Source organism: Gracilinanus agilis, chromosome 5, assembly GCF_016433145.1.
Source record: "Gracilinanus agilis isolate LMUSP501 chromosome 5, AgileGrace, whole genome shotgun sequence".
Taxonomy (NCBI): Eukaryota; Metazoa; Chordata; class Mammalia; order Didelphimorphia; family Didelphidae; genus Gracilinanus; species Gracilinanus agilis.
In genome coordinates this window covers 20,479,287-20,491,352 of record NC_058134.1, presented here as the reverse complement: position 1 = coordinate 20,491,352, position 12,066 = coordinate 20,479,287, and the positions used below count along the sequence as shown (strand labels likewise).

The following is a 12,066-nucleotide window of genomic DNA, read 5'->3' as shown; positions in this document are numbered from 1 at the left end:
GGAGTGTGGTGAGGAAGATTACTCAATTATTATTTAGGAGGCTTAGCAGGCAGGGCTGAAGGATTCTAAATGGAATGGGGAAGCAGGAAGTGTTGCCTCTCTCTGGGACGGACTCCATGGTGGTTGGGGACAAGTTGTCACTGTCCCTGGGAGACCTCAGAGGAAGTGGAGTTTGTCCCCTGATTTCCTAGGATCCAGAAGGAAGACTGTCATCTACTTGTGGGAGATTTTTTGGTAGAGACTATTAATCCCAACCTGAGTTGCAGGTTAACTTGGGCCAGGTCAGCTCCCAGATCTACCCACCTGAAGGAGTGCAGCTGGTGGTCCTGGAGGAGCTGCGACATCGCTGGAGTGTGTCAGGACTCTGCAGTGAGGATGCCCACTTCAGTCCTGCTAGTCTTTGGGTCCTGCCTTGCTTTGGTTCTTAGTTCAGTGTAGATAAGTCCATTCCCTTGACCCTGTGGTTTGCCCATAGTCTGGAAGTATAGAAACCCCCATTCCCATCCTTTAGATGATAGTTTTCTTTAATTAAACCTGTGTTTATAAGCCCTCTTGTCAGTGCCATTTACCGGCTGTGCTTTCTCAGACTCCCTGGCTGGGTGGATCAGGGTGGCAGTTAAGGCCCAACTGTCACTCCTGTCAACTGCCATTCCTCAAACAGCTAAACCCAGTTTCCCTACTTTATTTGGTCCCAGACTATTGTCCATTCCTGTCTCCTACTCACCCTTCTGAGCCCAGATTAAATATTTAAGTTAACTTCCCCTGTTTTCCCCATAAGAGGAGCCTGTCTGTGATTGGAATGGGGTTCCAGATACCTCTGCTAATGGTTCTGGGACTAGGTGTTACCCATGTAAAGCCCTGCTTGCTTTCTCAAATATCAGATCAGGGAGGGGGAAGCTGGAGCTACCATTTATTTAAGAACCTGCTACAGCGTCAGAAGCCCATTGTCAGCAAAGGTTTCAACGTGTAATGGAAAGAAAGAAAATTTAATTAAAAAAAATTAAATATTTAAATTTAAAAATTTAAAAAAATTAAAAAAAAGAACCTACTATGGTCTAAGTTATTGGAGATACAAAGAAAGAGGGGGAGTCCCTGCCCCCAGAAACTTACTATCAATATGGAGGAGGCAATGTGTAAGCAGCCAGATATACGCAGGGTAAATCGGAGAGGAATGCAGAGAACAGGAGTAAGACTGAGGAGGACCAAGCCTTGAGAGAAGCCAAGAAAGTCAGGAGGATGAGGTGAAGAAGGAGAAAATGCCAGGCAGGAGATGTGCCCAGGCAACAGCAGGCCCATACAAAGGGAAATTCAGTCCTGGACAAATACATCCTGCCTGGCTAAGTAAAACCCCCCCAAAGGAGAAAGGGACTTGGTGTTCCCAATGGTCTGGCCCTCAAAGAGAGCCACAACTAGGATGGTGGGTGCCTGGGACAAGAAGGAAGGGGGCCGAGGCTCAAGGAAAGCTTATCCAGGAGACAGCCCAGGAGCATTGCTGTCTGCTGAAGGATCGACCGCCAACAAGTGGGACAAGGAGACAGGAAATGGGGTAGTAGAGGCTGGATGGAAGAGGAAGGAGTCATGACACTGGACAGAGCCGTGGGCACCTTCTCTGTTTTGTCATCCTGGGGCAAAGCTCCAGGCACCTCATCCTAGTTCCTGCTCCATGCTGGAGCCCATCCTCACATGGCCTTCTTCTAGGTGTTAGAGCAGAGGAAAATATGAGGAACATCCCTCACCGCTCTGCCCCGATGTTTCTTTTTAGCCCAGATTCAAGATTTCAATGTTGTAGTGAATGTCCAGTGTGGAAACTACTCCTTCTATACAGACCAACAACTGGAGAACTTGTCAGCTTAAAGAGTTGTCTGGGAGACTGAAAAGTTTACTACTACCGTTACTACTACCACTACTACTACTACCACCATCATTATCACTACCACTACTACTACCACCATTACTCCTCCTCCTCCTCTTATATTACTACCACTACTACTACTACTACTACTACTACTACTACTACTACTACTATTATTATTACTCCTCCTCCTCCTCTTCCTATTATACTACTATTACCTCTACTACTACTAGTACTACAAACACTTCTACTACTATTACTACTATGACTTCTGTTACAACTAGTTTTTAAGTAGCACTGCAAGATTTACAACGAATTGCACATTTTAATCTCATTTGATCTTCACAACAAGGTAACATAACACAGCAAGGTAGGTGCTGTTATTACTGCCATTTTACAGATGAGGAAACTGAGACTAAAGGGGGTTTAGTGACTTGCCTTGCTAGTCAAGTATCTGGGATGAGATTTAAACTCGTCTTCCTGACTCCAGGACCAGTGGTCTGTTCTCTGTGCTGTGGAGCTTCCTAAGGGAGCTGGACATTCCAGGGTTCCCTTCTATTCCTGGTGCCTCTCTCTACCCCATTAAGAACAAAACTAGTTATGTTTCTACATTTCCAGGATATGTGGTTGGTTGGAATGGGCATCCTCGCTATGGTTCACAGATAAAGAAAATGAAAGAATTTCTAGAAACATGCTTTGGGAGCCGAGATTCTAATCTCCTGAAGAGCACTAGGGTGGGGTCTCTGGTTTCCATTGGCAATTTGAACCAAATGCAAATTTATTTTTCATCTGATTCCATCTCCTCCTCTGCCTGCCTCTCTACTCTGGCCAAGTTTTTAGCCTCTTTGGCTTCTGAGCCTGCCCCTGGGTAAATCCTTAATATCATCACAATCTCAGGAAGGCACCTTCTAAGGCAGAAACGAGCTTCTTCCAGGCAGATGGCCATCTTGTCTCACCTCCTTCTGTCCTTGATGGAACCCCTGCACTCGGTGCACCCCACAGTCACTTCTGCCCTGGGTCAATCCCAGCTCTCCTGCCCTTGGTCTCCTAGGTGCACCAAATCTTGGGCTTTCTAGATCCCCTCAGTCACTGGACCAATGGCTTTTCTGCCCCAGGATGTGGAAGCATAACTATGCTTCCTGCTATACCCATTTCTTGTTCAGTCATTTCAGTCATGTTCGACTCTTTGTGACCCCATTTGGAGCTTTCCTGGTAAAGATCCTGGAGAAGTTTGTCTTTGCCTTTCTCAGCTCATTTTACAGATGAGGAAACTGAGGCCAATAGGGTTAAGTGACTTGTCCAGGGTCTCATATAGCTAATAAGTGCCTGGGGTAGGATTTGAACTCAGCTCCTCCTAACTCCAGCCTGACACATCTACCAAGCTTCCCTACACCCAGTAGATACCCAACATGTGTTTATTGAATTAAACCAAATGTGGAAACCAAAGTTTACTAAAGCTTGCCCAAAGTCACAGGACTAAGAAATAGCAAAGCTGGATGTGGATCTCAGCTCTAAAATGAAGACATGAGACTAGATGGCCCCTATTAGAATGAAAACTCTTTGAGAGCACAGAATGTCTTGGCCCAGCCCTCTTCTTAAAATACTTAGGAGCACCTTGGTGCCCTGAGTGCTGGACCTGAGTTTGAATTCAGCCTCAGACCCTCACTAGCTATGTCTCCCTGGGCAAGTCATTGAACCTCTGTTTGCCTCAGTTTCCTCATCTATCAAATAGGAATAATAATAATAGTTTTTGTGAGAATCCCATGAGCTAATAATTGTAAAGGTCTTGGCAAGGGGCTGGCACAGGGCAATGGCTCCATAAATATTAGCTATTACAATTACTAAATACTTTTTCACTTCGTTGAAGATCGTTATGTCGAGGGTCCTTAATGGAGGCAATCACACTACTCTCTGGTCCTGGGACTTCCAATGAACCCCAGAACACACACAGCTCAACTAGATCTTGGGAGAAGGAAAGGCAAGAAGAGCCTGGTAGAAGGATTAACCAGAGCCCAGGGGGATTTCCAAGCCCCTCCATGGGTTATCTTTGGGGGGTGGGGTGACTGGGAGGAGATTCCAGCTCGGATTTGATTGGGTATTTTCTGGGAGCTGAGTGAAACCAATTCACAGTCAAGCCAGCCAATTCAGTCTTTTCAGTTCTTTATTTTAACCTCACAGAAAGTCAGTAATGAGATGAACTAAAATTATGTTCCTGCCCAGCATTTTTTTTTCTCCTCAAGGGCATCTGTAATTTCATTCCCAAGGAGGAAATTCCCTCTATCGTCATAATTTGGGGTGAACTGTTCTACAACTTGGAACCTTAGAAAATTTCCTGAGGTACTTACAAAGAAGTTACATGACTTGTCCAGGGTCACACAGTCAACACGGCATAGATATTTAAAAAAAAAAATTAAGGTGAGCCAAATGGAATAAATAACTTGAGGCTCAGCCTCTAAGGAGATGGGTTGTCTAGCCCAAGAGGCTGATGTACGAACCAAATGCGAAAGAAATGTGAGCTCTGGTTATTTTCCCAGTCTTGACTTTGAACTTCCTCTCCCTGTGAACATTTGGCTGGCAGGCTCTGCCCATAGAGTTCCAACAGGTTCTGATGCCCTTCGGCCTTTCTCTTGCTAATTGCAAGATCCATTTAACTGTGAAATAGCATCCCGGGGGCTGGACTCTGACCAAGAAAATCCCCAAAACAAAGAGTGGAAAATCTACTTTCCCCAAGTGTGGGCAGACCACAAGTAACCTGATCTCTCTTCTCCTTCCTATGTTTAATCATCCTGGCCAGGCGGGTTAGAATCTCCCAGGCACCTTCTTATTTGCAAGGGCTCAGGAGAATTAGAATGGGAACCCCTGAGGGCAGGGACTGCATTTCCCTGGTCTTTGCCTTCCCACCTCTTAGCTTCTGGCACTCTGTACGCTTCTAATACTTGTTCGTGGATGGATGGATTGTTTCTGGGTTCTGGTGGGCTGTTTTTCTTTGGAGATTCAGATCCAAAATGCATTTTAAAATAAAATTATTTTTATAACTTTTTAATTATGTAGAGATGAAGAAAAGGGAGACAGAAGCCCAATCTGCTCTGTGTGGATCCTTCTGGAAGGCAACTAATAGGGTCTGGAAGTGCCACATGTAGCCTGTTTCACCCAGTTCCAATCACTCAAGCATTTATCGTTTGCTCTTCTTGGAGTGTGCTGGGGTTACAAAGACTTAAAGGGAAAATAATTCCTGTCTGAAGGGTATTAACAAAAGCAACAACAGCAACACTAAATTAACATTAACCCTCTCCCCCCCCCAAACCCAACCTTACCTTCAGTCTTAGAATTGACACTAAAGGAGCAGCTAGGTGGCTCAGGGGATAGACTCATTTGTGAACTCAAATCTGGTCTCGGACTGGACTCTTATTAGTTGGATGCCACTCTCCCCCCCCCCCCCCCAAGCCATTTAACCCTGTTTGCCTCAGTTTCTTCATCTGTAAAATGTGCTGGAGAAGGAAATGGCAAACCACTCCAGTATCTTTGCCAAGAAAATCCCTAATGGGATATGATTGGGAATGTAGACTCTAAGTGATCACCCTAATGCAAATATTAATAATATGGAAATGGGTCTTGATCAATGACATGTAAACAGTGGAATTGCTTGTTGGCTACGGGAGGGGGGTGAGAGGAGGAGAGGGAAAAAACGTGAATCTTGTAACTATGGGAAAATATTCTAAATTAATTAATTAAATAAAATTTAAAAAGAAAAAAAGAAAAGCTCTGAAATGACTGAACAACAACAAAGACAAAAATAATCCCTACCCACTGCTCCTGGTCCCATCCTCTCCAGCCCAGAAGCACAAACCAAATCCCTCCTCTATATGGCAGTCCTTCAGATACTAGAAGACAGTGATCATGTCTCCCTTGAGAATTCTTTTTCCTGGCTAAATATTCCCAGTTCCTTAGACTGACCCTCTTATGACATGGTCCTAAGCAGAACATTACAGAATACCATGATGCATTTTGGGAAGGTTCAGATTGGTGGTTTTTAAAAGGGGCTCCTGAGGTAGAGGACCCCCACCCCCAACATATTCATAGAAGGTTGAAGGATTAAGAGGCATTAACCCCTTCCTCCCAGGGTGGTGAACTTTCTGCCCCTCCCAGTGAACCCTAGGACCATGACCCAGAACTAAGGGTTACAGGTTTGGATCAGAGAGATCAGAGAGACTTTAAGACTCCCTGGGAGAAAGGGGTTCCCTTTACACAGCTAAGAGCACAAATATCTGCTTCTGTAAACCATCGCTTGCTTGCTTCTGCCAAACCCTACAAGGAGATATACATGTATGAATTTGTTTGAAGCCACCAATCCCTTCCCTTGGTGCGCATGCCAAAGGAAGATTTCCTGTCCATCTGTACTTCCATAAATTCTGTACTCTCACTTAGGAGGGCGCCCTGGCCAGTAAATAAAGGTTCCACTAATTTGAACTTCTGGGTGTCTGGACGTTGTTAATGAAGTGCTCCACTTCAGAACCACGAAAGAAGTCAGTAAAACCCAGTCTTTAATCAGAAAAGAGAGAGTGTTCAGTATTTGGCCACCACACAGAGTCAAGTGCCTAAAAACCACACTCTGGGAACAGTCTCTCTGGGAGGATCCCCCCTCAAGCTGATTCTCCAAAGAACCATAGAACTTGGGGACTTCTATAACTTTTGGGAAACTGAGGACAGGGAAGTAGGATTGATTGGTTTTACAGTGGCTACAAAGAAATGAGAAGTCCAAGAATGGATACAAAAAGGTCCAGGCCAGGTCTAGGCTGTCTGGGAGAGGACTTCTTCATATATATATTTTGATTAATCAAGAAAATCCTTCCATGGTTATATGATTCAAGTTCTTTCCCTCCCTTTCTCCTATCCCTCTCCCATAGCCAATATGAAATTCTACTGGGTTTTACATGTGTCCTTGATCAAGACCCATATAATGGGAGAAGCTTCTAAGACAAAAAGGGTACTAAACATTTGATTAGATCTACTAGTCCCACCTAAGCTGGGATCATCAAGCACTAAATTCAGTCTGAAACCCAAGTGTGGGACCCCCTTAAGGTATTTTCCCTAGGGAACAGGGGCAAACTTGGGGTTCCCAAGCATTATTTCATTTGATCCTTATACCAAGCAGAGAAGTTTGAATCAGAGGCAGAAGTAGAATCTTATCTTACTGATTCCCAGACTAACCCTCTCCTGCTAAATGGTGCTGTTCTTCTTGGTAATCAGAATACTACTAAAAATTTTTTTATGCATTGTATTATTTAATAAAATATTTTAAATATTTCAAACTTAATTTAAAAATTTTAATTTAATTTAAATTTAATATTTTAAAATTTTAAAATAAAATTTATTGTTTTATGCATTATATTAAGCATTTATGAGGTGCTTTAAGGTTTGCAAGGCACTTTATAAGTATTCTCTCATTTTATACTTATAGCGGCTTTGGGAGAGTACTCTTTTATTATCCTCATTTTACAGGTGATGAAACTGAGGCAGACAGGTTAAATGACTTGTCCAAGATCATATGGCTAGTAAATGTCTGAGGCTGCACTTGAACTTAAATCTTTCTTGACTCCAAGCCTAATGCTCTCTCCACTGCACCACCTCGTTCTCCCCATGACACTTAATAAATGAGCTTGTGTTGAGTCAAGTCTTGGTACTATCATTTTTTAAAATTCAATTTTACTTTATTTTCAGTTCTAAATTCCTTCTCTCCCATCTCTTTCTCTGTCTCCTCCTTCCCCACCAAATACAAGAAAAGCAAAATCTATTTCCAACATGCAGAGTCAAGCAAAACAAATTCCTTGTTATTTATGTCCAAAAAAGCTTTCCTCAATCTGCCCAGAATCCATCACCTCCCTATCTGGATTATTAACATCTGATGTTTGTGAAAGAACCCTGGGAGAACAGGAATAACAGCAGTGTCACAGATTCCAAAGTTCATGGGATGTGAGGACTAGAAGACATCTTCCAGGTCAGCCCCTTCAAGCTTCAAGAGGATTGTCCTCAGAAGCCTGGGTTCATGTCTCAGCTCTGTCCCTTTCTCCTTATGTAACACTAGGCAAGTCACTTTGTTGGACCCAGATTTTAAGGTCTGGCCCAGATTGGGTCGTGGCAGGAGGAATCACACTGACAATGCAATATGAAAGAAGAGGCTCATTTATTGACTAGCAATGATGCTAGGATCAGTCGGCAGAGAGGTTTGCCTGACTGACCCTTTGGTTTTCTTAGCCAAGGTTTTTTATAGGGTTTCTGGAGAAGGGGGTCTGGGAACATATGTCATCAAGGGGGATGTTAGGGTCAGGGGGTCAGGAAGCATCTGGCAAACATCCATCAAGGGGGGTGATAAGGAAGATAGTTATGTGCTGGGAAACATTTGGGGCCGGAGGTTAATTTTAGGCCCATCAACTTTCACTCCACAGGCCTTAGTTTCTTCATCTGTAAAATGAAAGGGTTGGATTAGGTGATTTATGGAGTCCCTCCAGCTCTAAATCTATGGTCTCATGGGCCCACTTACTTATTGGGTTTTATGGATCCAAAGCCGGGGAACTTGGTTGGTTGGTTGTTGTTCTTTGTACTCAAAGTGGACCAGCATGACATCATGGGTGATGTTTTTGGATTGAAGAGAGGCAGAGCTGCACAATGTCACTCTCTCTTCCACAGTCATCAAGTCTAGTGGCAAGACAAAAATCAGGATGGTTGGGGAGACCCTGGGATGCAGTGGATGGCCGTGGCCTCTTCCAAGTCTGACCAAGTGCTAAGCCCTCCACCAGCTGCCTTTGTGGCCATTGGAATAAACGGTTTTCATACAGCCACTCTGCCAGGAGTGAAGACTGGCGCCTCTGGGATGATGGCTTATCGAGTCCTTTTCAGGGCTGTTCATCCACCCGTTAGTGTCCACCCACCCCACGTTCTCACCTGTGGCTCCGAGAAGATGTAGCATGCTTCCCAGTAACCTCCAGCATCCTTCCCTGTGCTTCTTGCTCATTTGGCCATTAAGGAAACTGAGGTAGGGAGCTATTAAGGGATGTGCTTCCCAGACAATTTAGCTATGGAATCTTTTTCTTCAAGAATTCAGAGCCTGTCAAAGAACTCTCCTTCCTCTTGACAATGCTTCTTCAGTGAAAGATGCTAAAAGGCAAATATTATCACCATCAATATTGAAAGAATAGAGAACTAAATACATCCTCATCCTTCTGATTTTTTTTTGCATTTAAATAATAGATTCCTCATCAAAGCGTGGAAGAAAGCAATACAGCTGGGCCAAACTGAAGCGTAGGAGTAAATTGTGATTTAATTTGAGCATCGAGGCTTTCATTTCAGTTTTCCTCCCCAAAGGAGCTCTTTTCCACAAAGCTAATCATGTGGTACTGATTGAGAGAGAGGGATAAGGAATGGCTGTCCACAAGGCCCAGTGGAACTTTCTCATTGGGCTGGGCAGCTTTGCAAGAAAGAAGAGGCTCTCGAGGGGTGCCCTGCTTGGTCTGGGAGTCTGTCTCCCGAGGGGACAGCTCATTGGTCCCAGGCTGATTCCTCACTTGGGGTGCAGAGATGTACCGAAGCATCGGATAGTCCTGTTTCTCCCACTAATGAGAGAGACGACCCAACCTTTCTGAGCTTCGGGCTTCCCATCTCTCCAACAAGGGGATCTCCAAGGAACCTCGAGGTTTCTAAAGGTCTGTGAGTCTCCCTGCTATGCAAATACCCATCTTTAGTGAGACTGCCCATCTGATGTCAGAAATTCCATCTCTTTCTCTGAAATTAGGAGAGGTGCCATAACCTTGTAGAGCCAACTAATCAGAAAGGCCTGGCTTCAAGTCCTGCCTCTGACTCATACCAGGTCCTGGCCCAGCATACAGCAGTGCCTTAATTAAATAAATGTATATTGACTCAACCTGCTGTGTGATCTCTGGCAAGTCACTTAACCCCCAGGTCACTCTGGAAGACCAGAACTGGGCAGGATGTGTCAGTGGAGAGAATTTCCACAATAGAACTAACCCACGGCAATGAAATCAGTGAGTATGTGTAAGTGTACACACCTATATAGAGAGTGAGATTTAAAATTAATATACAATATCTCCAAATATTAATAATAATTTGAAGAAAAAGAAAACAAAAAGCTAGAGTAAAAAGCCTGCTTTCCCAGCCAAGCAGGAGGAAAAGAGAGAGGGCGAGGCTTACAGCAAACTTATAAACAACATGTGAAGATGCAAATGTGGGGGTGCAGGGAAAGGGATGCTGGGAGATTAAGAAGAATTCTGGGAGATGGAGTCCAAGGGTTCAAGATTTTTAAATTAATACTATATATATAAAAATATATATAATATACATACAGATAAAAATAATATATGTACATCTATATATGTACCTGCTGATTATATTTGTACATATACATATAGACACATATATACCTATATATTTAATTTAACTCAACAAATATTTATTAAACCTCTACTGTAGGCTAGGCACTATACAGTAGTTCTAGAGAGATTTAGCATATACACTGATAATAAAAATAATCATAAAAATGATGGTTAGCCTATGTGTAGACAGAAATACAGACAAACACATACTTTAAAGTTTACAAAGCACTTTGCAAATTATCTCATTTTATTCTCATGACCATCCTGGGAGCTATTATATGATTCCCATTTTACAGATGAGGAAATTGAGGCAGAGAGAAGTTTATGTGACTTGCCCAGGGTCACACCGCTAGTAAATATCTGGGGCTGGATTTATACTCTGTTTTTCCTGACTCCAGACCCAGCTACCTATTTGCCTAAATATGAAATCCATATAAAATACGGAGTGCTTTCAAAAGAGGACGATTGCTGGTCACTGGAGAGATGAGGACAGCCCTATTGTAGGGGCCGGCACTTTTGAATGAAGTTCAGAATTCTATTAGGTGAGGAGAGAAAGTTCTTGAGTCATGGGGCGTCATTTGTGCAAAGGATGTGAGATTAAATTCCATTTTCCTTCCTATTTCCATTTCTGACACTGACACTTGGTTACTCTGGAGTGATGGGAAGAGCCACAGAGTGCCACCCCTGCCCTGCCAGTCTCAACTGTAATAGCAGAATGAGATCACAGTGAGATATTCTGACCTGGGCATTCAAGAGAGACTGCAGGTGGGGAGACCCATCAGCAAGCTACTGTATTCATTCAGGCAAGTGGTAATGAGGACCCAGATTAAAGTGATTTTCTTGTTTAGTCATTTTTTATTTTTTCAGCCCTGTCTGAACTCTTGGAGTTTGCTTGCCAGAGATACTGGAGTAGTTTGTCATTTTCTTCTCCAGCTCATTTTACATATGAGGAAACTGAGGCAGACTGAGGTTGAGTAACTTGCCCAAGGACTCATGGCTAGTCAGTGTCAGAGGCTAGATTTGAACCTATGTCCTCCTGACTCCAGGTCCAGCACTCTGTGCCTTGTGCCATCTAGCTGCCCAGATGAAAGGAATGGGAGGGGCAGTAGAGAGAAGAGAAGGAATTTAGGAGATATTTTGGAGGGAGAATACGGAGGGCTTTGTAAGGGAGAGGATGGGGGAATGTCCTTGACAACAACAATCATGGCAGATTTGAGTGGTGCTGCTGGGAAGTACAGCTGGGGCAAGCCAGCTTTCTCGTCCTTGGTTTCAAACAGCTGCTCCTGAGGGGGCTTAAAGCTCTGAGATGATACAAATATCTCCTCATCCATTCCGTCTTCCAGATCCTCAGAAATAGACTTCATCTGTGAACACTGTAGCTCTGGAGGGAAAACCATATGTCTATTTTGTCTCCTTCTCTCCACCGAAGGCATTTTGTCTAGAACACAGGATCTAGTCAGGAGTACTGGGATAGAGAACTCGCTCCCCCACTGTAGGACCCAAAGCAAAAGTCTCTTTACCTCTTGGGACCTCTGTTTCCTCATCCTCAATCTGAGATTCCAATATTTTCCTGCCTTACCCTTCACAGGCAGGAAGTGAAAGTATTCTTACTCAAATCACCTAGAACACATTTGTTTTTCAGGTATGGAATAGGTTGTTTATTTAATTCATAAAGAATCTTACAACAGAAATGAATAATATCGTTACTAATACAATCTGTTGTGGAAGTTAATATTAAAGTCTCATTGGGATGTAAACACTTCTATGCCACCTTCAGTGAAACCAGTCTAATGAAACACCACCAGAGAGCTTCCTTTCTGCTTTCTTTCT

The 12,066-nt window shown here is 43.5% G+C and overlaps 1 long non-coding RNA gene across 1 annotated transcript; it reads right to left on the bottom strand.

The window, feature by feature from the left end:
• Positions 1–8,032: 8,032 nt before the first annotated feature.
• On the bottom strand, positions 8,033–8,966 carry LOC123249673. The gene is made up of 3 exons (XR_006506396.1): positions 8,792–8,966; positions 8,391–8,545; positions 8,033–8,311 (listed from the first exon to the last, which is right to left on the bottom strand). It is a non-coding gene; the product is annotated as an uncharacterized LOC123249673 (long non-coding RNA).
• Between the last annotated feature and the right edge of the window lie 3,100 nt (positions 8,967–12,066).